This window comes from Schistocerca cancellata, unplaced genomic scaffold, assembly GCF_023864275.1.
Source record: "Schistocerca cancellata isolate TAMUIC-IGC-003103 unplaced genomic scaffold, iqSchCanc2.1 HiC_scaffold_1109, whole genome shotgun sequence".
In the NCBI taxonomy this organism is placed as follows: Eukaryota; Metazoa; Arthropoda; class Insecta; order Orthoptera; family Acrididae; genus Schistocerca; species Schistocerca cancellata.
Genome location: NW_026047108.1, coordinates 565,639 through 585,806, shown reverse-complemented (window position 1 = coordinate 585,806; position 20,168 = coordinate 565,639). Strand labels below are relative to the sequence as shown.

The window sequence follows — 20,168 nt, the reverse complement described above, 5'->3', positions numbered from 1 at the left end:
GTTTGATCAGCGTCATAAGGGCTTGAATGTAACTTGCGATGGGACACAGCAAGAAGTAGCGTCGTACTTTTAGTACTGAAATTTGAGATGGAGAACTGCGTCAAAGATGGGAAATTCATTCTGCCAAGTGTACAAATGGCGAAAATGAGGTGTGTGTGGAGAAGTATATTGCGCCAGTGACCGTGTGGCCTAATGGATAAGGCGTCGGACTTCGGATCCGAAGATAGCAGGTTCGAATCCTGTCACGGTCGAGTTTTTCCTGTTCTGCAAAAGATGCATGCTGTTTTACTGTGTTGTTTGAGTACTCTAAAACTAGTTGGAAGTTGCTGCTGTCCGGTTCCTGGCTGCAAAACCGGCGTCTACCAGCAGCACAAGCAAGACAAGGGTGATCTGTAGCGAAGTTTTCGGCACAGTGCCGTTCAGGAGAGTTTTTGTTGGAACTACTGCATCTGATTCAGGAGCCAAGGGCTACGCCACAGGCGTCTGCGCACTGTCGAGCATGTGTGTTGAATAATGGTGCTGATAGCCACGTATCATTTCAAGCAGATTTGATGCCTTTCGGAGACAATTTTTCATTGAATAGGATTGTAGCTGATTTGTGGCAGCAGGAAATAAGCTGTAGTCAAAAGAATCTTCAATAGATGGTCGCAGGTCAAATCAGTATTGTATGGCTCGTAACGCGTTGCGTGCAGCCCGGCTAGCTCAGTCGGTAGAGCATGAGACTCTTAATCTCAGGGTCGTGGGTTCGAGCCCCACGCTGGGCGGCGCAAAATTTTGTGTCTACGCGGATCCAACATGCGCCCCTCTCGTGAGCCTTGCGTAATGAACGTAACGGGTTACGACGATGCCTAGCTTCGTATGAATATCAGAGGAACGGTATTTGAAGCTGAAAGTGACTCTGAAATGAAATAAATGTGTTGTTTTGGAATTTTAGTTGTACATCGATATAGTGTGAGATGTGTAGGAAAGCAGCAGCTGTGCTAACTAAATGCAAATAATGGTCGCTCATGCGGTGCGTTTCGAGCTGAAGGGCTCCGATTCACTAGTCTGTAAGAACAAAGTACCCGAAAAGTGCGCTAGGAGGCGCCTCCTTAGCTCAGTGGCAGAGCGCTGGTCTAGTAAACCAGAGGTCGTCAGTTCGATCCTCACAGGAGGCAAATGAATTTTGTAACAGCCCCTCCCACCGTGGCCCTTTCGAAAAAAGCGGTCAAGGATAAAAAAATTATGAATGGGTGCGGTATTTAAGAAATGCTCTCGCAAATGAATAGTGTGAATGGTGCTATTAAAGTGGGCACCAGAAACTGCTGCTTTTGGCAGTCTCCGGAGAATGCCGACGTGAAATACTTAGTTCTTGTGATGTATTTTCTACCCCTGATAAAGACCCTCGCGATTGTCGTCGTCGTCGTCGTCGTCGGCGCCGCCGCCGCTTTGGTAATAGCGACAACTCGCCATTGTATCACATAGGGTGAGGTACCTTCTGCAAGCGACTGAGATGGCACTAAGCGATTGAAGCTGATTTGCCTTCTCTTGTTTGATCAGCGTCATAAGGGCTTGAATGTAACTTGCTATGGGACACAGCAAGAAGTAGCGTCGTACTTTTAGTACTGAAATTTGAGATGGAGAACTGCGTCAAAGATGGGAAATTCATTCTGCCAAGTGTACAAATGGCGAAAATGAGGTGTGTGTGGAGAAGTATATTGCGCCAGTGACCGTGTGGCCTAATGGATAAGGCGTCGGACTTCGGATCCGAAGATTGCAGGTTCGAATCCTGTCACGGTCGAGTTTTTCCTGTTCTGCAAAAGATGCATGCTGTTTTACTGTGTTGTTTGAGTACTCTAAAACTAGTTGGAAGTTGCTGCTGTCCGCTTCCTGGCTTCAAAACCGGCGTCTACCAGCAGCACAAGCAAGACAAGGGTGATCTGTAGCGAAGTTTTCGGCACAGTGCCGTTCAGGAGAGTTTTTGTTGGAACTACTGCATCTGATTCAGGAGCCAAGGGCTACGCCACAGGCGTCTGCGCACTGTCGAGCATGTGTGTTGAATAATGGTGCTGATAGCCACGTATCATTTCAAGCAGATTTGATGCCTTTCGGAGACAATTTTTCATTGAATAGGATTGTAGCTGATTTGTGGCAGCAGGAAATAAGCTGTAGTCAAAAGAATCTTCAATAGATGGTCGCAGGTCAAATCAGTATTGTATGGCTCGTAACGCGTTGCGTGCAGCCCGGCTAGCTCAGTCGGTAGAGCATGAGACTCTTAATCTCAGGGTCGTGGGTTCGAGCCCCACGCTGGGCGGCGCAAAATTTTGTGTCTACGCGGATCCAACATGCGCCCCTCTCGTGAGCCTTGCGTAATGAACGTAACGGGTTACGACGATGCCTAGCTTCGTATGAATATCAGAGGAACGGTATTTGAAGCTGAAAGTGACTCTGAAATGAAATAAATGTGTTGTTTTGGAATTTTAGTTGTACATCGATATAGTGTGAGATGTGTAGGAAAGCAGCAGCTGTGCTAACTAAATGCAAATAATGGTCGCTCATGCGGTGCGTTTCGAGCTGAAGGGCTCCGATTCACTAGTCTGTAAGAACAAAGTACCCGAAAAGTGCGCTAGGAGGCGCCTCCTTAGCTCAGTGGCAGAGCGCTGGTCTAGTAAACCAGAGGTCGTCAGTTCGATCCTCACAGGAGGCAAATGAATTTTGTAACAGCCCCTCCCACCGTGGCCCTTTCGAAAAAAGCGGTGAAGGATAAAAAAATTATGAATGGGTGCGGTATTTAAGAAATGCTCTCGCAAATGAATAGTGTGAATGGTGCTATTAAAGTGGGCACCAGAAACTGCTGCTTTTGGCAGTCTCCGGAGAATGCCGACGTGAAATACTTAGTTCTTGTGATGTATTTTCTACCCCTGATAAAAACCCTCGCGATTGTCGTCGTCGTCGTCGTCGGCGGCGGCGCCGCCGCCGCTTTGGTAATAGCGACAACTCGCCATTGTATCACATAGGGTGAGGTACCTTCTGCAAGCGACTGAGATGGCACTAAGCGATTGAAGCTGATTTGCCTTCTCTTGTTTGATCAGCGTCATAAGGGCTTGAATGTAACTTGCGATGGGACACAGCAAGAAGTAGCGTCGTACTTTTAGTACTGAAATTTGAGATGGAGAACTGCGTCAAAGATGGGAAATTCATTCTGCCAAGTGTACAAATGGCGAAAATGAGGTGTGTGTGGAGAAGTATATTGCGCCAGTGACCGTGTGGCCTAATGGATAAGGCGTCGGACTTCGGATCCGAAGATAGCAGGTTCGAATCCTGTCACGGTCGAGTTTTTCCTGTTCTGCAAAAGATGCATGCTGTTTTACTGTGTTGTTTGAGTACTCTAAAACTAGTTGGAAGTTGCTGCTGTCCGGTTCCTGGCTGCAAAACCGGCGTCTACCAGAAGCACAAGCAAGACAAGGGAGATCTGTAGCGAAGTTTTCGGCACAGTGCCGTTCAGGAGAGTTTTTGTTGGAACTACTGCATCTGATTCAGGAGCCAAGGGCTACGCCACAGGCGTCTGCGCACTGTCGAGCATGTGTGTTGAATAATGGTGCTGATAGCCACGTATCATTTCAAGCAGATTTGATGCTTTTCGGAGACAATTTTTCATTGAATAGGATTGTAGCTGATTTGTGGCAGCAGGAAATAAGCTGTAGTCAAAAGAATCTTCAATAGATGGTCGCAGGTCAAATCAGTATTGTATGGCTCGTAACGCGTTGCGTGCAGCCCGGCTAGCTCAGTCGGTAGAGCATGAGACTCTTAATCTCAGGGTCGTGGGTTCGAGCCCCACGCTGGGCGGCGCAAAATTTTGTGTCTACGCGGATCCAACATGCGCCCCTCTCGTGAGCCTTGCGTAATGAACGTAACGGGTTACGACGATGCCTAGCTTTATATGAATATCAGAGGAACGGTATTTGAAGCTGAAAGTGACTCTGAAATGAAATAAATGTGTTGTTTTGGAATTTTAGTTGTACATCGATATAGTGTGAGATGTGTAGGAAAGCAGCAGCTGTGCTAACTAAATGCAAATAATGGTCGCTCATGCGGTGCGTTTCGAGCTGAAGGGCTCCGATTCACTAGTCTGTAAGAACAAAGTACCCGAAAAGTGCGCTAGGAGGCGCCTCCTTAGCTCAGTGGCAGAGCGCTGGTCTAGTAAACCAGAGGTCGTCAGTTCGATCCTCACAGGAGGCAAATGAATTTTGTAACAGCCCCTCCCACCGTGGCCCTTTCGAAAAAAGCGGTCAAGGATAAAAAAATTATGAATGGGTGCGGTATTTAAGAAATGCTCTCGCAAATGAATAGTGTGAATCGTGCTATTAAAGTGGGCACCAGAAACTGCTGCTTTTGGCAGTCTCCGGAGAATGCCGACGTGAAATACTTAGTTCTTGTGATGTATTTTCTACCCCTGATAAAGACCCTCGCGATTGTCGTCGTCGTCGTCGTCGGCGGCGCCGCCGCCGCTTTGGTAATAGCGACAACTCGCCATTGTATCACATAGGGTGAGGTACCTTCTGCAAGCGACTGAGATGGCACTAAGCGATTGAAGCTGATTTGCCTTCTCTTGTTTGATCAGCGTCATAAGGGCTTGAATGTAACTTGCGATGGGACACAGCAAGAAGTAGCGTCGTACTTTTAGTACTGAAATTTGAGATGGAGAACTGCGTCAAAGATGGGAAATTCATTCTGCCAAGTGTACAAATGGCGAAAATGAGGTGTGTGTGGAGAAGTATATTGCGCCAGTGACCGTGTGGCCTAATGGATAAGGCGTCGGACTTCGGATCCGAAGATTGCAGGTTCGAATCCTGTCACGGTCGAGTTTTTCCTGTTCTGCAAAAGATGCATGCTGTTTTACTGTGTTGTTTGAGTACTCTAAAACTAGTTGGAAGTTGCTGCTGTCCGCTTCCTGGCTGCAAAACCGGCGTCTACCAGAAGCACAAGCAAGACAAGGGAGATCTGTAGCGAAGTTTTCGGCACAGTGCCGTTCAGGAGAGTTTTTGTTGGAACTACTGCATCTGATTCAGGAGCCAAGGGCTACGCCACAGGCGTCTGCGCACTGTCGAGCATGTGTGTTGAATAATGGTGCTGATAGCCACGTATCATTTCAAGCAGATTTGATGCTTTTCGGAGACAATTTTTCATTGAATAGGATTGTAGCTGATTTGTGGCAGCAGGAAATAAGCTGTAGTCAAAAGAATCTTCAATAGATGGTCGCAGGTCAAATCAGTATTGTATGGCTCGTAACGCGTTGCGTGCAGCCCGGCTAGCTCAGTCGGTAGAGCATGAGACTCTTAATCTCAGGGTCGTGGGTTCGAGCCCCACGCTGGGCGGCGCAAAATTTTGTGTCTACGCGGATCCAACATGCGCCCCTCTCGTGAGCCTTGCGTAATGAACGTAACGGGTTACGACGATGCCTAGCTTTATATGAATATCAGAGGAACGGTATTTGAAGCTGAAAGTGACTCTGAAATGAAATAAATGTGTTGTTTTGGAATTTTAGTTGTACATCGATATAGTGTGAGATGTGTAGGAAAGCAGCAGCTGTGCTAACTAAATGCAAATAATGGTCGCTCATGCGGTGCGTTTCGAGCTGAAGGGCTCCGATTCACTAGTCTGTAAGAACAAAGTACCCGAAAAGTGCGCTAGGAGGCGCCTCCTTAGCTCAGTGGCAGAGCGCTGGTCTAGTAAACCAGAGGTCGTCAGTTCGATCCTCACAGGAGGCAAATGAATTTTGTAACAGCCCCTCCCACCGTGGCCCTTTCGAAAAAAGCGGTCAAGGATAAAAAAATTATGAATGGGTGCGGTATTTAAGAAATGCTCTCGCAAATGAATAGTGTGAATCGTGCTATTAAAGTGGGCACCAGAAACTGCTGCTTTTGGCAGTCTCCGGAGAATGCCGACGTGAAATACTTAGTTCTTGTGATGTATTTTCTACCCCTGATAAAGACCCTCGCGATTGTCGTCGTCGTCGTCGTCGTCGGCGCCGCCGCCGCTTTGGTAATAGCGACAACTCGCCATTGTATCACATAGGGTGAGGTACCTTCTGCAAGCGACTGAGATGGCACTAAGCGATTGAAGCTGATTTGCCTTCTCTTGTTTGATCAGCGTCATAAGGGCTTGAATGTAACTTGCGATGGGACACAGCAAGAAGTAGCGTCGTACTTTTAGTACTGAAATTTGAGATGGAGAACTGCGTCAAAGATGGGAAATTCATTCTGCCAAGTGTACAAATGGCGAAAATGAGGTGTGTGTGGAGAAGTATATTGCGCCAGTGACCGTGTGGCCTAATGGATAAGGCGTCGGACTTCGGATCCGAAGATAGCAGGTTCGAATCCTGTCACGGTCGAGTTTTTCCTGTTCTGCAAAAGATGCATGCTGTTTTACTGTGTTGTTTGAGTACTCTAAAACTAGTTGGAAGTTGCTGCTGTCCGGTTCCTGGCTGCAAAACCGGCGTCTACCAGCAGCACAAGCAAGACAAGGGTGATCTGTAGCGAAGTTTTCGGCACAGTGCCGTTCAGGAGAGTTTTTGTTGGAACTACTGCATCTGATTCAGGAGCCAAGGGCTACGCCACAGGCGTCTGCGCACTGTCGAGCATGTGTGTTGAATAATGGTGCTGATAGCCACGTATCATTTCAAGCAGATTTGATGCCTTTCGGAGACAATTTTTCATTGAATAGGATTGTAGCTGATTTGTGGCAGCAGGAAATAAGCTGTAGTCAAAAGAATCTTCAATAGATGGTCGCAGGTCAAATCAGTATTGTATGGCTCGTAACGCGTTGCGTGCAGCCCGGCTAGCTCAGTCGGTAGAGCATGAGACTCTTAATCTCAGGGTCGTGGGTTCGAGCCCCACGCTGGGCGGCGCAAAATTTTGTGTCTACGCGGATCCAACATGCGCCCCTCTCGTGAGCCTTGCGTAATGAACGTAACGGGTTACGACGATGCCTAGCTTCGTATGAATATCAGAGGAACGGTATTTGAAGCTGAAAGTGACTCTGAAATGAAATAAATGTGTTGTTTTGGAATTTTAGTTGTACATCGATATAGTGTGAGATGTGTAGGAAAGCAGCAGCTGTGCTAACTAAATGCAAATAATGGTCGCTCATGCGGTGCGTTTCGAGCTGAAGGGCTCCGATTCACTAGTCTGTAAGAACAAAGTACCCGAAAAGTGCGCTAGGAGGCGCCTCCTTAGCTCAGTGGCAGAGCGCTGGTCTAGTAAACCAGAGGTCGTCAGTTCGATCCTCACAGGAGGCAAATGAATTTTGTAACAGCCCCTCCCACCGTGGCCCTTTCGAAAAAAGCGGTCAAGGATAAACAAATTATGAATGGGTGCGGTATTTAAGAAATGCTCTCGCAAATGAATAGTGTGAATCGTGCTATTAAAGTGGGCACCAGAAACTGCTGCTTTTGGCAGTCTCCGGAGAATGCCGACGTGAAATACTTAGTTCTTGTGATGTATTTTCTACCCCTGATAAAGACCCTCGCGATTGTCGTCGTCGTCGTCGTCGTCGGCGGCGCCGCCGCCGCTTTGGTAATAGCGACAACTCGCCATTGTATCACATAGGGTGAGGTACCTTCTGCAAGCGACTGAGATGGCACTAAGCGATTGAAGCTGATTTGCCTTCTCTTGTTTGATCAGCGTCATAAGGGCTTGAATGTAACTTGCGATGGGACACAGCAAGAAGTAGCGTCGTACTTTTAGTACTGAAATTTGAGATGGAGAACTGCGTCAAAGATGGGAAATTCATTCTGCCAAGTGTACAAATGGCGAAAATGAGGTGTGTGTGGAGAAGTATATTGCGCCAGTGACCGTGTGGCCTAATGGATAAGGCGTCGGACTTCGGATCCGAAGATAGCATGTTCGAATCCTGTCACGGTCGAGTTTTTCCTGTTCTGCAAAAGATGCATGCTGTTTTACTGTGTTGTTTGAGTACTCTAAAACTAGTTGGAAGTTGCTGCTGTCCGCTTCCTGGCTGCAAAACCGGCGTCTACCAGCAGCACAAGCAAGACAAGGGTGATCTGTAGCGAAGTTTTCGGCACAGTGCCGTTCAGGAGAGTTTTTGTTGGAACTACTGCATCTGATTCAGGAGCCAAGGGCTACGCCACAGGCGTCTGCGCACTGTCGAGCATGTGTGTTGAATAATGGTGCTGATAGCCACGTATCATTTCAAGCAGATTTGATGCTTTTCGGAGACAATTTTTCATTGAATAGGATTGTAGCTGATTTGTGGCAGCAGGAAATAAGCTGTAGTCAAAAGAATCTTCAATAGATGGTCGCAGGTCAAATCAGTATTGTATGGCTCGTAACGCGTTGCGTGCAGCCCGGCTAGCTCAGTCGGTAGAGCATGAGACTCTTAATCTCAGGGTCGTGGGTTCGAGCCCCACGCTGGGCGGCGCAAAATTTTGTGTCTACGCGGATCCAACATGCGCCCCTCTCGTGAGCCTTGCGTAATGAACGTAACGGGTTACGACGATGCCTAGCTTTATATGAATATCAGAGGAACGGTATTTGAAGCTGAAAGTGACTCTGAAATGAAATAAATGTGTTGTTTTGGAATTTTAGTTGTACATCGATATAGTGTGAGATGTGTAGGAAAGCAGCAGCTGTGCTAACTAAATGCAAATAATGGTCGCTCATGCGGTGCGTTTCGAGCTGAAGGGCTCCGATTCACTAGTCTGTAAGAACAAAGTACCCGAAAAGTGCGCTAGGAGGCGCCTCCTTAGCTCAGTGGCAGAGCGCTGGTCTAGTAAACCAGAGGTCGTCAGTTCGATCCTCACAGGAGGCAAATGAATTTTGTAACAGCCCCTCCCACCGTGGCCCTTTCGAAAAAAGCGGTCAAGGATAAAAAAATTATGAATGGGTGCGGTATTTAAGAAATGCTCTCGCAAATGAATAGTGTGAATCGTGCTATTAAAGTGGGCACCAGAAACTGCTGCTTTTGGCAGTCTCCGGAGAATGCCGACGTGAAATACTTAGTTCTTGTGATGTATTTTCTACCCCTGATAAAGACCCTCGCGATTGTCGTCGTCGTCGTCGTCGTCGGCGCCGCCGCCGCTTTGGTAATAGCGACAATTCGCCATTGTATCACATAGGGTGAGGTACCTTCTGCAAGCGACTGAGATGGCACTAAGCGATTGAAGCTGATTTGCCTTCTCTTGTTTGATCAGCGTCATAAGGGCTTGAATGTAACTTGCGATGGGACACAGCAAGAAGTAGCGTCGTACTTTTAGTACTGAAATTTGAGATGGAGAACTGCGTCAAAGATGGGAAATTCATTCTGCCAAGTGTACAAATGGCGAAAATGAGGTGTGTGTGGAGAAGTATATTGCGCCAGTGACCGTGTGGCCTAATGGATAAGGCGTCGGACTTCGGATCCGAAGATAGCAGGTTCGAATCCTGTCACGGTCGAGTTTTTCCTGTTCTGCAAAAGATGCATGCTGTTTTACTGTGTTGTTTGAGTACTCTAAAACTAGTTGGAAGTTGCTGCTGTCCGGTTCCTGGCTGCAAAACCGGCGTCTACCAGCAGCACAAGCAAGACAAGGGTGATCTGTAGCGAAGTTTTCGGCACAGTGCCGTTCAGGAGAGTTTTTGTTGGAACTACTGCATCTGATTCAGGAGCCAAGGGCTACGCCACAGGCGTCTGCGCACTGTCGAGCATGTGTGTTGAATAATGGTGCTGATAGCCACGTATCATTTCAAGCAGATTTGATGCCTTTCGGAGACAATTTTTCATTGAATAGGATTGTAGCTGATTTGTGGCAGCAGGAAATAAGCTGTAGTCAAAAGAATCTTCAATAGATGGTCGCAGGTCAAATCAGTATTGTATGGCTCGTAACGCGTTGCGTGCAGCCCGGCTAGCTCAGTCGGTAGAGCATGAGACTCTTAATCTCAGGGTCGTGGGTTCGAGCCCCACGCTGGGCGGCGCAAAATTTTGTGTCTACGCGGATCCAACATGCGCCCCTCTCGTGAGCCTTGCGTAATGAACGTAACGGGTTACGACGATGCCTAGCTTCGTATGAATATCAGAGGAACGGTATTTGAAGCTGAAAGTGACTCTGAAATGAAATAAATGTGTTGTTTTGGAATTTTAGTTGTACATCGATATAGTGTGAGATGTGTAGGAAAGCAGCAGCTGTGCTAACTAAATGCAAATAATGGTCGCTCATGCGGTGCGTTTCGAGCTGAAGGGCTCCGATTCACTAGTCTGTAAGAACAAAGTACCCGAAAAGTGCGCTAGGAGGCGCCTCCTTAGCTCAGTGGCAGAGCGCTGGTCTAGTAAACCAGAGGTCGTCAGTTCGATCCTCACAGGAGGCAAATGAATTTTGTAACAGCCCCTCCCACCGTGGCCCTTTCGAAAAAAGCGGTCAAGGATAAACAAATTATGAATGGGTGCGGTATTTAAGAAATGCTCTCGCAAATGAATAGTGTGAATCGTGCTATTAAAGTGGGCACCAGAAACTGCTGCTTTTGGCAGTCTCCGGAGAATGCCGACGTGAAATACTTAGTTCTTGTGATGTATTTTCTACCCCTGATAAAGACCCTCGCGATTGTCGTCGTCGTCGTCGTCGTCGGCGGCGCCGCCGCCGCTTTGGTAATAGCGACAACTCGCCATTGTATCACATAGGGTGAGGTACCTTCTGCAAGCGACTGAGATGGCACTAAGCGATTGAAGCTGATTTGCCTTCTCTTGTTTGATCAGCGTCATAAGGGCTTGAATGTAACTTGCGATGGGACACAGCAAGAAGTAGCGTCGTACTTTTAGTACTGAAATTTGAGATGGAGAACTGCGTCAAAGATGGGAAATTCATTCTGCCAAGTGTACAAATGGCGAAAATGAGGTGTGTGTGGAGAAGTATATTGCGCCAGTGACCGTGTGGCCTAATGGATAAGGCGTCGGACTTCGGATCCGAAGATAGCATGTTCGAATCCTGTCACGGTCGAGTTTTTCCTGTTCTGCAAAAGATGCATGCTGTTTTACTGTGTTGTTTGAGTACTCTAAAACTAGTTGGAAGTTGCTGCTGTCCGCTTCCTGGCTGCAAAACCGGCGTCTACCAGCAGCACAAGCAAGACAAGGGTGATCTGTAGCGAAGTTTTCGGCACAGTGCCGTTCAGGAGAGTTTTTGTTGGAACTACTGCATCTGATTCAGGAGCCAAGGGCTACGCCACAGGCGTCTGCGCACTGTCGAGCATGTGTGTTGAATAATGGTGCTGATAGCCACGTATCATTTCAAGCAGATTTGATGCTTTTCGGAGACAATTTTTCATTGAATAGGATTGTAGCTGATTTGTGGCAGCAGGAAATAAGCTGTAGTCAAAAGAATCTTCAATAGATGGTCGCAGGTCAAATCAGTATTGTATGGCTCGTAACGCGTTGCGTGCAGCCCGGCTAGCTCAGTCGGTAGAGCATGAGACTCTTAATCTCAGGGTCGTGGGTTCGAGCCCCACGCTGGGCGGCGCAAAATTTTGTGTCTACGCGGATCCAACATGCGCCCCTCTCGTGAGCCTTGCGTAATGAACGTAACGGGTTACGACGATGCCTAGCTTTATATGAATATCAGAGGAACGGTATTTGAAGCTGAAAGTGACTCTGAAATGAAATAAATGTGTTGTTTTGGAATTTTAGTTGTACATCGATATAGTGTGAGATGTGTAGGAAAGCAGCAGCTGTGCTAACTAAATGCAAATAATGGTCGCTCATGCGGTGCGTTTCGAGCTGAAGGGCTCCGATTCACTAGTCTGTAAGAACAAAGTACCCGAAAAGTGCGCTAGGAGGCGCCTCCTTAGCTCAGTGGCAGAGCGCTGGTCTAGTAAACCAGAGGTCGTCAGTTCGATCCTCACAGGAGGCAAATGAATTTTGTAACAGCCCCTCCCACCGTGGCCCTTTCGAAAAAAGCGGTCAAGGATAAAAAAATTATGAATGGGTGCGGTATTTAAGAAATGCTCTCGCAAATGAATAGTGTGAATCGTGCTATTAAAGTGGGCACCAGAAACTGCTGCTTTTGGCAGTCTCCGGAGAATGCCGACGTGAAATACTTAGTTCTTGTGATGTATTTTCTACCCCTGATAAAGACCCTCGCGATTGTCGTCGTCGTCGTCGTCGTCGGCGCCGCCGCCGCTTTGGTAATAGCGACAACTCGCCATTGTATCACATAGGGTGAGGTACCTTCTGCAAGCGACTGAGATGGCACTAAGCGATTGAAGCTGATTTGCCTTCTCTTGTTTGATCAGCGTCATAAGGGCTTGAATGTAACTTGCGATGGGACACAGCAAGAAGTAGCGTCGTACTTTTAGTACTGAAATTTGAGATGGAGAACTGCGTCAAAGATGGGAAATTCATTCTGCCAAGTGTACAAATGGCGAAAATGAGGTGTGTGTGGAGAAGTATATTGCGCCAGTGACCGTGTGGCCTAATGGATAAGGCGTCGGACTTCGGATCCGAAGATAGCAGGTTCGAATCCTGTCACGGTCGAGTTTTTCCTGTTCTGCAAAAGATGCATGCTGTTTTACTGTGTTGTTTGAGTACTCTAAAACTAGTTGGAAGTTGCTGCTGTCCGGTTCCTGGCTGCAAAACCGGCGTCTACCAGCAGCACAAGCAAGACAAGGGTGATCTGTAGCGAAGTTTTCGGCACAGTGCCGTTCAGGAGAGTTTTTGTTGGAACTACTGCATCTGATTCAGGAGCCAAGGGCTACGCCACAGGCGTCTGCGCACTGTCGAGCATGTGTGTTGAATAATGGTGCTGATAGCCACGTATCATTTCAAGCAGATTTGATGCCTTTCGGAGACAATTTTTCATTGAATAGGATTGTAGCTGATTTGTGGCAGCAGGAAATAAGCTGTAGTCAAAAGAATCTTCAATAGATGGTCGCAGGTCAAATCAGTATTGTATGGCTCGTAACGCGTTGCGTGCAGCCCGGCTAGCTCAGTCGGTAGAGCATGAGACTCTTAATCTCAGGGTCGTGGGTTCGAGCCCCACGCTGGGCGGCGCAAAATTTTGTGTCTACGCGGATCCAACATGCGCCCCTCTCGTGAGCCTTGCGTAATGAACGTAACGGGTTACGACGATGCCTAGCTTCGTATGAATATCAGAGGAACGGTATTTGAAGCTGAAAGTGACTCTGAAATGAAATAAATGTGTTGTTTTGGAATTTTAGTTGTACATCGATATAGTGTGAGATGTGTAGGAAAGCAGCAGCTGTGCTAACTAAATGCAAATAATGGTCGCTCATGCGGTGCGTTTCGAGCTGAAGGGCTCCGATTCACTAGTCTGTAAGAACAAAGTACCCGAAAAGTGCGCTAGGAGGCGCCTCCTTAGCTCAGTGGCAGAGCGCTGGTCTAGTAAACCAGAGGTCGTCAGTTCGATCCTCACAGGAGGCAAATGAATTTTGTAACAGCCCCTCCCACCGTGGCCCTTTCGAAAAAAGCGGTCAAGGATAAACAAATTATGAATGGGTGCGGTATTTAAGAAATGCTCTCGCAAATGAATAGTGTGAATCGTGCTATTAAAGTGGGCACCAGAAACTGCTGCTTTTGGCAGTCTCCGGAGAATGCCGACGTGAAATACTTAGTTCTTGTGATGTATTTTCTACCCCTGATAAAGACCCTCGCGATTGTCGTCGTCGTCGTCGTCGTCGGCGGCGCCGCCGCCGCTTTGGTAATAGCGACAACTCGCCATTGTATCACATAGGGTGAGGTACCTTCTGCAAGCGACTGAGATGGCACTAAGCGATTGAAGCTGATTTGCCTTCTCTTGTTTGATCAGCGTCATAAGGGCTTGAATGTAACTTGCGATGGGACACAGCAAGAAGTAGCGTCGTACTTTTAGTACTGAAATTTGAGATGGAGAACTGCGTCAAAGATGGGAAATTCATTCTGCCAAGTGTACAAATGGCGAAAATGAGGTGTGTGTGGAGAAGTATATTGCGCCAGTGACCGTGTGGCCTAATGGATAAGGCGTCGGACTTCGGATCCGAAGATAGCATGTTCGAATCCTGTCACGGTCGAGTTTTTCCTGTTCTGCAAAAGATGCATGCTGTTTTACTGTGTTGTTTGAGTACTCTAAAACTAGTTGGAAGTTGCTGCTGTCCGCTTCCTGGCTGCAAAACCGGCGTCTACCAGCAGCACAAGCAAGACAAGGGTGATCTGTAGCGAAGTTTTCGGCACAGTGCCGTTCAGGAGAGTTTTTGTTGGAACTACTGCATCTGATTCAGGAGCCAAGGGCTACGCCACAGGCGTCTGCGCACTGTCGAGCATGTGTGTTGAATAATGGTGCTGATAGCCACGTATCATTTCAAGCAGATTTGATGCTTTTCGGAGACAATTTTTCATTGAATAGGATTGTAGCTGATTTGTGGCAGCAGGAAATAAGCTGTAGTCAAAAGAATCTTCAATAGATGGTCGCAGGTCAAATCAGTATTGTATGGCTCGTAACGCGTTGCGTGCAGCCCGGCTAGCTCAGTCGGTAGAGCATGAGACTCTTAATCTCAGGGTCGTGTGTTCGAGCCCCACGCTGGGCGGCGCAAAATTTTGTGTCTACGCGGATCCAACATGCGCCCCTCTCGTGAGCCTTGCGTAATGAACGTAACGGGTTACGACGATGCCTAGCTTCGTATGAATATCAGAGGAACGGTATTTGAAGCTGAAAGTGACTCTGAAATGAAATAAATGTGTTGTTTTGGAATTTTAGTTGTACATCGATATAGTGTGAGATGTGTAGGAAAGCAGCAGCTGTGCTAACTAAATGCAAATAATGGTCGCTCATGCGGTGCGTTTCGAGCTGAAGGGCTCCGATTCACTAGTCTGTAAGAACAAAGTACCCGAAAAGTGCGCTAGGAGGCGCCTCCTTAGCTCAGTGGCAGAGCGCTGGTCTAGTAAACCAGAGGTCGTCAGTTCGATCCTCACAGGAGGCAAATGAATTTTGTAACAGCCCCTCCCACCGTGGCCCTTTCGAAAAAAGCGGTCAAGGATAAAAAAATTATGAATGGGTGCGGTATTTAAGAAATGCTCTCGCAAATGAATAGTGTGAATGGTGCTATTAAAGTGGGCACCAGAAACTGCTGCTTTTGGCAGTCTCCGGAGAATGCCGACGTGAAATACTTAGTTCTTGTGATGTATTTTCTACCCCTGATAAAGACCCTCGCGATTGTCGTCGTCGTCGTCGTCGTCGGCGCCGCCGCCGCTTTGGTAATAGCGACAACTCGCCATTGTATCACATAGGGTGAGGTACCTTCTGCAAGCGACTGAGATGGCACTAAGCGATTGAAGCTGATTTGCCTTCTCTTGTTTGATCAGCGTCATAAGGGCTTGAATGTAACTTGCTATGGGACACAGCAAGAAGTAGCGTCGTACTTTTAGTACTGAAATTTGAGATGGAGAACTGCGTCAAAGATGGGAAATTCATTCTGCCAAGTGTACAAATGGCGAAAATGAGGTGTGTGTGGAGAAGTATATTGCGCCAGTGACCGTGTGGCCTAATGGATAAGGCGTCGGACTTCGGATCCGAAGATTGCAGGTTCGAATCCTGTCACGGTCGAGTTTTTCCTGTTCTGCAAAAGATGCATGCTGTTTTACTGTGTTGTTTGAGTACTCTAAAACTAGTTGGAAGTTGCTGCTGTCCGCTTCCTGGCTTCAAAACCGGCGTCTACCAGCAGCACAAGCAAGACAAGGGTGATCTGTAGCGAAGTTTTCGGCACAGTGCCGTTCAGGAGAGTTTTTGTTGGAACTACTGCATCTGATTCAGGAGCCAAGGGCTACGCCACAGGCGTCTGCGCACTGTCGAGCATGTGTGTTGAATAATGGTGCTGATAGCCACGTATCATTTCAAGCAGATTTGATGCCTTTCGGAGACAATTTTTCATTGAATAGGATTGTAGCTGATTTGTGGCAGCAGGAAATAAGCTGTAGTCAAAAGAATCTTCAATAGATGGTCGCAGGTCAAATCAGTATTGTATGGCTCGTAACGCGTTGCGTGCAGCCCGGCTAGCTCAGTCGGTAGAGCATGAGACTCTTAATCTCAGGGTCGGTTCGAGCCCCACGCTGGGCGGCGCAAAATTTTGTGTCTACGCGGATCCAACATGCGCCCCTCTCGTGAGCCTTGCGTAATGAACGTAACGGGTTACGACGATGCCTAGCTTTATATGAATATCAGAGGAACGGTATTTGAAGCTGAAAGTGACTCTGAAATGAAATAAATGTGTTGTTTTGGAATTTTAGTTGTACATCGATATAGTGTGAGATGTGTAGGAAAGCAGCAGCTGTGCTAACTAAATGCAAATAATGGTCGCTCATGCGGTGCGTTTCGAGCTGAAGGGCTCCGATTCACTAGTCTGTAAGAACAAAGTACCCGAAAAGTGCGCTAGGAGGCGCCTCCTTAGCTCAGTGGCAGAGCGCTGGTCTAGTAAACCAGAGGTCGTCAGTTCGATCCTCACAGGAGGCAAATGAATTTTGTAACAGCCCCTCCCACCGTGGCCCTTTCGAAAAAAGCGGTCAAGGATAAAAAAATTATGAATGGGTGCGGTATTTAAGAAATGCTCTCGCAAATGAATAGTGTGAATGGTGCTATTAAAGTGGGCACCAGAAACTGCTGCTTTTGGCAGTCTCCGGAGAATGCCGACGTGAAATACTTAGTTCTTGTGATGTATTTTCTACCCCTGATAAAAACCCTCGCGATTGTCGTCGTCGTCGTCGTCGTCGGCGGCGGCGCCGCCGCCGCTTTGGTAATAGCGACAACTCGCCATTGTATCACATAGGGTGAGGTACCTTCTGCAAGCGACTGAGATGGCACTAAGCGATTGAAGCTGATTTGCCTTCTCTTGTTTGATCAGCGTCATAAGGGCTTGAATGTAACTTGCGATGGGACACAGCAAGAAGTAGCGTCGTACTTTTAGTACTGAAATTTGAGATGGAGAACTGCGTCAAAGATGGGAAATTCATTCTGCCAAGTGTACAAATGGCGAAAATGAGGTGTGTGTGGAGAAGTATATTGCGCCAGTGACCGTGTGGCCTAATGGATAAGGCGTCGGACTTCGGATCCGAAGATAGCAGGTTCGAATCCTGTCACGGTCGAGTTTTTCCTGTTCTGCAAAAGATGCATGCTGTTTTACTGTGTTGTTTGAGTACTCTAAAACTAGTTGGAAGTTGCTGCTGTCCGGTTCCTGGCTGCAAAACCGGCGTCTACCAGAAGCACAAGCAAGACAAGGGAGATCTGTAGCGAAGTTTTCGGCACAGTGCCGTTCAGGAGAGTTTTTGTTGGAACTACTGCATCTGATTCAGGAGCCAAGGGCTACGCCACAGGCGTCTGCGCACTGTCGAGCATGTGTGTTGAATAATGGTGCTGATAGCCACGTATCATTTCAAGCAGATTTGATGCTTTTCGGAGACAATTTTTCATTGAATAGGATTGTAGCTGATTTGTGGCAGCAGGAAATAAGCTGTAGTCAAAAGAATCTTCAATAGATGGTCGCAGGTCAAATCAGTATTGTATGGCTCGTAACGCGTTGCGTGCAGCCCGGCTAGCTCAGTCGGTAGAGCATGAGACTCTTAATCTCAGGGTCGTGGGTTCGAGCCCCACGCTGGGCGGCGCAAAATTTTGTGTCTACGCGGATCCAACATGCGCCCCTCTCGTGAGCCTTGCGTAATGAACGTAACGGGTTACGACGATGCCTAGCTTTATATGAATATCAGAGGAACGGTATTTGAAGCTGAAAGTGACTCTGAAATGAAATAAATGTGTTGTTTTGGAATTTTAGTTGTACATCGATATAGTGTGAGATGTGTAGGAAAGCAGCAGCTGTGCTAACTAAATGCAAATAATGGTCGCTCATGCGGTGCGTTTCGAGCTGAAGGGCTCCGATTCACTAGTCTGTAAGAACAAAGTACCCGAAAAGTGCGCTAGGAGGCGCCTCCTTAGCTCAGTGGCAGAGCGCTGGTCTAGTAAACCAGAGGTCGTCAGTTCGATCCTCACAGGAGGCAAATGAATTTTGTAACAGCCCCTCCCACCGTGGCCCTTTCGAAAAAAGCGGTCAAGGATAAAAAAATTATGAATGGGTGCGGTATTTAAGAAATGCTCTCGCAAATGAATAGTGTGAATCGTGCTATTAAAGTGGGCACCAGAAACTGCTGCTTTTGGCAGTCTCCGGAGAATGCCGACGTGAAATACTTAGTTCTTGTGATGTATTTTCTACCCCTGATAAAGACCCTCGCGATTGTCGTCGTCGTCGTCGTCGGCGGCGCCGCCGCCGCTTTGGTAATAGCGACAACTCGCCATTGTATCACATAGGGTGAGGTACCTTCTGCAAGCGACTGAGATGGCACTAAGCGATTGAAGCTGATTTGCCTTCTCTTGTTTGATCAGCGTCATAAGGGCTTGAATGTAACTTGCGATGGGACACAGCAAGAAGTAGCGTCGTACTTTTAGTACTGAAATTTGAGATGGAGAACTGCGTCAAAGATGGGAAATTCATTCTGCCAAGTGTACAAATGGCGAAAATGAGGTGTGTGTGGAGAAGTATATTGCGCCAGTGACCGTGTGGCCTAATGGATAAGGCGTCGGACTTCGGATCCGAAGATTGCAGGTTCGAATCCTGTCACGGTCGAGTTTTTCCTGTTCTGCAAAAGATGCATGCTGTTTTACTGTGTTGTTTGAGTACTCTAAAACTAGTTGGAAGTTGCTGCTGTCCGCTTCCTGGCTGCAAAACCGGCGTCTACCAGAAGCACAAGCAAGACAAGGGAGATCTGTAGCGAAGTTTTCGGCACAGTGCCGTTCAGGAGAGTTTTTGTTGGAACTACTGCATCTGATTCAGGAGCCAAGGGCTACGCCACAGGCGTCTGCGCACTGTCGAGCATGTGTGTTGAATAATGGTGCTGATAGCCACGTATCATTTCAAGCAGATTTGATGCTTTTCGGAGACAATTTTTCATTGAATAGGATTGTAGCTGATTTGTGGCAGCAGGAAATAAGCTGTAGTCAAAAGAATCTTCAATAGATGGTCGCAGGTCAAATCAGTATTGTATGGCTCGTAACGCGTTGCGTGCAGCCCGGCTAGCTCAGTCGGTAGAGCATGAGACTCTTAATCTCAGGGTCGTGGGTTCGAGCCCCACGCTGGGCGGCGCAAAATTTTGTGTCTACGCGGATCCAACATGCGCCCCTCTCGTGAGCCTTGCGTAATGAACGTAACGGGTTACGACGATGCCTAGCTTTATATGAATATCAGAGGAACGGTATTTGAAGCTGAAAGTGACTCTGAAATGAAATAAATGTGTTGTTTTGGAATTTTAGTTGTACATCGATATAGTGTGAGATGTGTAGGAAAGCAGCAGCTGTGCTAACTAAATGCAAATAATGGTCGCTCATGCGGTGCGTTTCGAGCTGAAGGGCTCCGATTCACTAGTCTGTAAGAACAAAGTACCCGAAAAGTGCGCTAGGAGGCGCCTCCTTAGCTCAGTGGCAGAGCGCTGGTCTAGTAAACCAGAGGTCGTCAGTTCGATCCTCACAGGAGGCAAATGAATTTTGTAACAGCCCCTCCCACCGTGGCCCTTTCGAAAAAAGCGGTCAAGGATAAAAAAATTATGAATGGGTGCGGTATTTAAGAAATGCTCTCGCAAATGAATAGTGTGAATCGTGCTATTAAAGTGGGCACCAGAAACTGCTGCTTTTGGCAGTCTCCGGAGAATGCCGACGTGAAATACTTAGTTCTTGTGATGTATTTTCTACCCCTGATAAAGACCCTCGCGATTGTCGTCGTCGTCGTCGTCGTCGGCGCCGCCGCCGCTTTGGTAATAGCGACAACTCGCCATTGTATCACATAGGGTGAGGTACCTTCTGCAAGCGACTGAGATGGCACTAAGCGATTGAAGCTGATTTGCCTTCTCTTGTTTGATCAGCGTCATAAGGGCTTGAATGTAACTTGCGATGGGACACAGCAAGAAGTAGCGTCGTACTTTTAGTACTGAAATTTGAGATGGAGAACTGCGTCAAAGATGGGAAATTCATTCTGCCAAGTGTACAAATGGCGAAAATGAGGTGTGTGTGGAGAAGTATATTGCGCCAGTGACCGTGTGGCCTAATGGATAAGGCGTCGGACTTCGGATCCGAAGATTGCAGGTTCGAATCCTGTCACGGTCGAGTTTTTCCTGTTCTGCAAAAGATG

The 20,168-nt window shown here is 47.5% G+C and overlaps 40 non-coding genes across 40 annotated transcripts; all 40 read left to right on the top strand.

Annotated features, from left to right (window-relative positions):
* Positions 1–178: 178 nt before the first annotated feature.
* Positions 179–251, top strand: Trnar-ucg (transfer RNA arginine (anticodon UCG)). The gene has a single exon. It is a non-coding gene; the product is annotated as a tRNA-Arg (tRNA).
* Positions 252–691: 440 nt separating this feature from the next.
* Positions 692–764, top strand: Trnak-cuu (transfer RNA lysine (anticodon CUU)). Its single transcript has one exon. It is a non-coding gene; the product is annotated as a tRNA-Lys (tRNA).
* A 321-nt stretch (positions 765–1,085) lies between these two features.
* On the top strand, positions 1,086–1,157 carry Trnat-agu (transfer RNA threonine (anticodon AGU)). Its single transcript has one exon. It is a non-coding gene; the product is annotated as a tRNA-Thr (tRNA).
* Positions 1,158–1,707: 550 nt separating this feature from the next.
* Trnar-ucg (transfer RNA arginine (anticodon UCG)) lies at positions 1,708–1,780 on the top strand. Its single transcript has one exon. It is a non-coding gene; the product is annotated as a tRNA-Arg (tRNA).
* A 440-nt stretch (positions 1,781–2,220) lies between these two features.
* Positions 2,221–2,293, top strand: Trnak-cuu (transfer RNA lysine (anticodon CUU)). The gene has a single exon. It is a non-coding gene; the product is annotated as a tRNA-Lys (tRNA).
* Positions 2,294–2,614: 321 nt separating this feature from the next.
* Positions 2,615–2,686, top strand: Trnat-agu (transfer RNA threonine (anticodon AGU)). Its single transcript has one exon. It is a non-coding gene; the product is annotated as a tRNA-Thr (tRNA).
* Positions 2,687–3,239: 553 nt separating this feature from the next.
* Positions 3,240–3,312, top strand: Trnar-ucg (transfer RNA arginine (anticodon UCG)). The gene has a single exon. It is a non-coding gene; the product is annotated as a tRNA-Arg (tRNA).
* Positions 3,313–3,752: 440 nt separating this feature from the next.
* Trnak-cuu (transfer RNA lysine (anticodon CUU)) lies at positions 3,753–3,825 on the top strand. The gene has a single exon. It is a non-coding gene; the product is annotated as a tRNA-Lys (tRNA).
* A 321-nt stretch (positions 3,826–4,146) lies between these two features.
* Positions 4,147–4,218, top strand: Trnat-agu (transfer RNA threonine (anticodon AGU)). The gene has a single exon. It is a non-coding gene; the product is annotated as a tRNA-Thr (tRNA).
* A 550-nt stretch (positions 4,219–4,768) lies between these two features.
* Positions 4,769–4,841, top strand: Trnar-ucg (transfer RNA arginine (anticodon UCG)). Its single transcript has one exon. It is a non-coding gene; the product is annotated as a tRNA-Arg (tRNA).
* A 440-nt stretch (positions 4,842–5,281) lies between these two features.
* On the top strand, positions 5,282–5,354 carry Trnak-cuu (transfer RNA lysine (anticodon CUU)). Its single transcript has one exon. It is a non-coding gene; the product is annotated as a tRNA-Lys (tRNA).
* Positions 5,355–5,675: 321 nt separating this feature from the next.
* Positions 5,676–5,747, top strand: Trnat-agu (transfer RNA threonine (anticodon AGU)). The gene has a single exon. It is a non-coding gene; the product is annotated as a tRNA-Thr (tRNA).
* A 550-nt stretch (positions 5,748–6,297) lies between these two features.
* Trnar-ucg (transfer RNA arginine (anticodon UCG)) lies at positions 6,298–6,370 on the top strand. Its single transcript has one exon. It is a non-coding gene; the product is annotated as a tRNA-Arg (tRNA).
* A 440-nt stretch (positions 6,371–6,810) lies between these two features.
* On the top strand, positions 6,811–6,883 carry Trnak-cuu (transfer RNA lysine (anticodon CUU)). Its single transcript has one exon. It is a non-coding gene; the product is annotated as a tRNA-Lys (tRNA).
* Positions 6,884–7,204: 321 nt separating this feature from the next.
* On the top strand, positions 7,205–7,276 carry Trnat-agu (transfer RNA threonine (anticodon AGU)). Its single transcript has one exon. It is a non-coding gene; the product is annotated as a tRNA-Thr (tRNA).
* Positions 7,277–7,829: 553 nt separating this feature from the next.
* Trnar-ucg (transfer RNA arginine (anticodon UCG)) lies at positions 7,830–7,902 on the top strand. The gene has a single exon. It is a non-coding gene; the product is annotated as a tRNA-Arg (tRNA).
* Positions 7,903–8,342: 440 nt separating this feature from the next.
* On the top strand, positions 8,343–8,415 carry Trnak-cuu (transfer RNA lysine (anticodon CUU)). The gene has a single exon. It is a non-coding gene; the product is annotated as a tRNA-Lys (tRNA).
* A 321-nt stretch (positions 8,416–8,736) lies between these two features.
* Positions 8,737–8,808, top strand: Trnat-agu (transfer RNA threonine (anticodon AGU)). The gene has a single exon. It is a non-coding gene; the product is annotated as a tRNA-Thr (tRNA).
* A 550-nt stretch (positions 8,809–9,358) lies between these two features.
* On the top strand, positions 9,359–9,431 carry Trnar-ucg (transfer RNA arginine (anticodon UCG)). Its single transcript has one exon. It is a non-coding gene; the product is annotated as a tRNA-Arg (tRNA).
* A 440-nt stretch (positions 9,432–9,871) lies between these two features.
* Positions 9,872–9,944, top strand: Trnak-cuu (transfer RNA lysine (anticodon CUU)). The gene has a single exon. It is a non-coding gene; the product is annotated as a tRNA-Lys (tRNA).
* Positions 9,945–10,265: 321 nt separating this feature from the next.
* Positions 10,266–10,337, top strand: Trnat-agu (transfer RNA threonine (anticodon AGU)). The gene has a single exon. It is a non-coding gene; the product is annotated as a tRNA-Thr (tRNA).
* A 553-nt stretch (positions 10,338–10,890) lies between these two features.
* Trnar-ucg (transfer RNA arginine (anticodon UCG)) lies at positions 10,891–10,963 on the top strand. Its single transcript has one exon. It is a non-coding gene; the product is annotated as a tRNA-Arg (tRNA).
* A 440-nt stretch (positions 10,964–11,403) lies between these two features.
* On the top strand, positions 11,404–11,476 carry Trnak-cuu (transfer RNA lysine (anticodon CUU)). Its single transcript has one exon. It is a non-coding gene; the product is annotated as a tRNA-Lys (tRNA).
* A 321-nt stretch (positions 11,477–11,797) lies between these two features.
* On the top strand, positions 11,798–11,869 carry Trnat-agu (transfer RNA threonine (anticodon AGU)). Its single transcript has one exon. It is a non-coding gene; the product is annotated as a tRNA-Thr (tRNA).
* A 550-nt stretch (positions 11,870–12,419) lies between these two features.
* Trnar-ucg (transfer RNA arginine (anticodon UCG)) lies at positions 12,420–12,492 on the top strand. The gene has a single exon. It is a non-coding gene; the product is annotated as a tRNA-Arg (tRNA).
* Positions 12,493–12,932: 440 nt separating this feature from the next.
* Positions 12,933–13,005, top strand: Trnak-cuu (transfer RNA lysine (anticodon CUU)). The gene has a single exon. It is a non-coding gene; the product is annotated as a tRNA-Lys (tRNA).
* A 321-nt stretch (positions 13,006–13,326) lies between these two features.
* Positions 13,327–13,398, top strand: Trnat-agu (transfer RNA threonine (anticodon AGU)). The gene has a single exon. It is a non-coding gene; the product is annotated as a tRNA-Thr (tRNA).
* Positions 13,399–13,951: 553 nt separating this feature from the next.
* Positions 13,952–14,024, top strand: Trnar-ucg (transfer RNA arginine (anticodon UCG)). Its single transcript has one exon. It is a non-coding gene; the product is annotated as a tRNA-Arg (tRNA).
* Positions 14,025–14,464: 440 nt separating this feature from the next.
* On the top strand, positions 14,465–14,537 carry Trnak-cuu (transfer RNA lysine (anticodon CUU)). The gene has a single exon. It is a non-coding gene; the product is annotated as a tRNA-Lys (tRNA).
* A 321-nt stretch (positions 14,538–14,858) lies between these two features.
* On the top strand, positions 14,859–14,930 carry Trnat-agu (transfer RNA threonine (anticodon AGU)). Its single transcript has one exon. It is a non-coding gene; the product is annotated as a tRNA-Thr (tRNA).
* Positions 14,931–15,480: 550 nt separating this feature from the next.
* Trnar-ucg (transfer RNA arginine (anticodon UCG)) lies at positions 15,481–15,553 on the top strand. The gene has a single exon. It is a non-coding gene; the product is annotated as a tRNA-Arg (tRNA).
* A 440-nt stretch (positions 15,554–15,993) lies between these two features.
* Trnak-cuu (transfer RNA lysine (anticodon CUU)) lies at positions 15,994–16,063 on the top strand. The gene has a single exon. It is a non-coding gene; the product is annotated as a tRNA-Lys (tRNA).
* A 321-nt stretch (positions 16,064–16,384) lies between these two features.
* Trnat-agu (transfer RNA threonine (anticodon AGU)) lies at positions 16,385–16,456 on the top strand. The gene has a single exon. It is a non-coding gene; the product is annotated as a tRNA-Thr (tRNA).
* Positions 16,457–17,012: 556 nt separating this feature from the next.
* On the top strand, positions 17,013–17,085 carry Trnar-ucg (transfer RNA arginine (anticodon UCG)). Its single transcript has one exon. It is a non-coding gene; the product is annotated as a tRNA-Arg (tRNA).
* Positions 17,086–17,525: 440 nt separating this feature from the next.
* On the top strand, positions 17,526–17,598 carry Trnak-cuu (transfer RNA lysine (anticodon CUU)). The gene has a single exon. It is a non-coding gene; the product is annotated as a tRNA-Lys (tRNA).
* Positions 17,599–17,919: 321 nt separating this feature from the next.
* On the top strand, positions 17,920–17,991 carry Trnat-agu (transfer RNA threonine (anticodon AGU)). Its single transcript has one exon. It is a non-coding gene; the product is annotated as a tRNA-Thr (tRNA).
* Positions 17,992–18,541: 550 nt separating this feature from the next.
* Positions 18,542–18,614, top strand: Trnar-ucg (transfer RNA arginine (anticodon UCG)). Its single transcript has one exon. It is a non-coding gene; the product is annotated as a tRNA-Arg (tRNA).
* A 440-nt stretch (positions 18,615–19,054) lies between these two features.
* Positions 19,055–19,127, top strand: Trnak-cuu (transfer RNA lysine (anticodon CUU)). Its single transcript has one exon. It is a non-coding gene; the product is annotated as a tRNA-Lys (tRNA).
* Positions 19,128–19,448: 321 nt separating this feature from the next.
* Positions 19,449–19,520, top strand: Trnat-agu (transfer RNA threonine (anticodon AGU)). The gene has a single exon. It is a non-coding gene; the product is annotated as a tRNA-Thr (tRNA).
* A 550-nt stretch (positions 19,521–20,070) lies between these two features.
* On the top strand, positions 20,071–20,143 carry Trnar-ucg (transfer RNA arginine (anticodon UCG)). The gene has a single exon. It is a non-coding gene; the product is annotated as a tRNA-Arg (tRNA).
* Positions 20,144–20,168: the final 25 nt, after the last annotated feature.